Source organism: Brassica napus, unplaced genomic scaffold (assembly GCF_020379485.1).
Source record: "Brassica napus cultivar Da-Ae unplaced genomic scaffold, Da-Ae ScsIHWf_216;HRSCAF=379, whole genome shotgun sequence".
NCBI lineage: Eukaryota > Viridiplantae > Streptophyta > Magnoliopsida > Brassicales > Brassicaceae > Brassica > Brassica napus.
In genome coordinates this window covers 20,001-22,500 of record NW_026015578.1, presented here as the reverse complement: position 1 = coordinate 22,500, position 2,500 = coordinate 20,001, and positions in this window count along the sequence as shown.

Below are 2,500 nucleotides of genomic sequence, written 5' to 3'. Positions count from 1 at the left end.
AGCACACGCAGGACGTCCGTGGGCTGTCCGTGTGTGTCCGTGTGTCCGTCAGTGCACACAGGACGTCCGTTAGCACACGCAGGACGTCCGTGGCTGTCCGTGTGTGTCCGTGTGTCCGTCAGTGCACACAGGACGTCCGTCAGCACACACAGGACGTCCGTCAGCACACGCAGGACGTCCGTCAGCACACGCAGGACGTCCGTGGCTGTCCGTGTGCGTCCCTGTGTCCGTCAGTGCACACAGGACGTCCGTCAGCACACACAAGACGTCCGTCATCACACGCAGGACGTCCGTCAGCACACGCAGGACGTTCGTGGCTGTCCGTGTGTGTCCGTCTGTCCGTCAGCACACGCAGGACTTCCGTCAGTACACACTGGACGTCCGTCAGCACACAAAGGACGTCCGTGGCCATCCGTCAACACACACAGGACGTCCGTCAGTACACAGAGGATGTCCGTGGCCGTCCGTCAGCACACACAGGGCGTCCGTCAGCACACGCAGGACGTCCGTGTGTGTCCGTGTGTCCGTCAGTACACACAGGACGTCCGTCAGCACACACAGGACGTCCGTGGTCGTCCGTCAGTACACATATCAGCATGCTGGCCCTTCCTGTGGACTGTTCGGGTGATTTTGGCCCACGTGGGCTGTCTGTTCAGTACACACAGGACGTCCGTCAGCACACGCAGGACGTCCGTGCCTGTCCGTTAGCACACACAGACTGTCCGTGGACTGATCCGTGTACTGAACTCATATCAGCATGCTGACCACACATATCAGCATGCTTGCCCTTCCCGTGGACTGTCCGTGTACTGATTTTGGACAACTGATGCACCATGTCAGTACACATATCAGCATGCTGGCCCTTCCCGTGGACTGATCCGTGTACTGATCCGTGTACTGATCCGGGTACTGAACTCATATCAGCATGCTGACCACACATATCAGCATGCTGGCCCTTCCCGTGGACTGTCCGTGTACTGATCCGTGTACTGATCCGTGTACTGAACTCATATCAGCATGCTGACCACACATAGCAGCATGCTGGCCCTTCCCGTGGACTGATTCGTGTACTGATCCGTGTACTGATCCGTGTACTGAACTCATATCAGCATGCTGACCACACATATCAGCATGCTGGCCCTTCCCGTGGACTGTCCGTGTACTGATCCGTGTACTGATCCGTGTACTGAACTCATATCAGCATGCTGACCACACATATCAGCATGCTGGCCCTTCCCGTGGACTGTCCGTGTACTGATCCATGGACTGATCCGTGTACTGAACTCATATCAGCATGCTGACCACACATATCAGCATGCTGGCCCTTCCCGTGGACTGTCCGTGTACTGATTTTGGACAACTGATGCACCATGTCAGTACACATATCAGCATGCTGGCCCTTCCCGTGGACTGATCCGTGTACTGATCCGTGTACTGATCCGTGTACTGATCCGTGTACTGATCCGTGTACTGATCCGTGGACTGATCCGTGTACTGATCCGTGTACTGAACTCATATCAGCATGCTGGCCACACATATCAGCATGCTGGCCCTTCCCGTGGACTGTCCGTGTACTGAACTCATATCAGCATGCTGACCACATATATCAGCATGTTGGCCCTTCCCGTGGACTGATCCGTGTACTGATCCGTGTACTGAACTCATATCAGCATGCTGACCACACATATCAGCATGCTGGCCCTTCCCGTGGACTGTCCGTGTACTGATCCGTGTACTGATCCGTGTACTGAACTCATATCAGCATGCTGACCACACATATCAGCATGCTGGCCTTTCCCGTGGACTGTCCGTGTACTGATCCGTGTACTGATCCGGGTACTGAACTCATATCAGCATGCTGACCACACATATCAGCATGCTGGCCCTTCCCGTGGACTGATTCGTGTACTGATCCGTGTACTGATCCGTGTACTGAACTCATATCAGCATGCTGACCACACATATCAGCATGCTGGCCCTTCCCGTGGACTGTCCGTGTACTGATCCGTGGACTGATCCGTGTACTGAACTCATATCAGCATGCTGACCACACATATCAGCATGCTGGCCCTTCCCGTGGACTGTCCGTGTACTGATTTTGGACAACTGATGCACCATGTCAGTACACATATCAGCATGCTGGCCCTTCCCGTGGACTGATCCGTGTACTGATCCGTGTACTGAACTCATATCAGCATGCTGACCACACATATCAGCATGCTGGCCCTTCCCGTGGACTGTCCGTGTACTGATCCGTGTACTGATCCGTGTACTGAACTCATATCAGCATGCTGACCACATATATCAGCATGCTGGCCCTTCCCGTGGACTGATCCGTGTACTGATCCGTGTACTGAACTCATATCAGCATGCTGACCACACATATCAGCATGCTGGCCCTTCCCGTGGACTGTCCGTGTACTGATCCGTGGACTGATCCGTGTACTGAACTCATATCAGCATGCTGACCATACATATCAGCATGCTGGCCCTTCCCGTG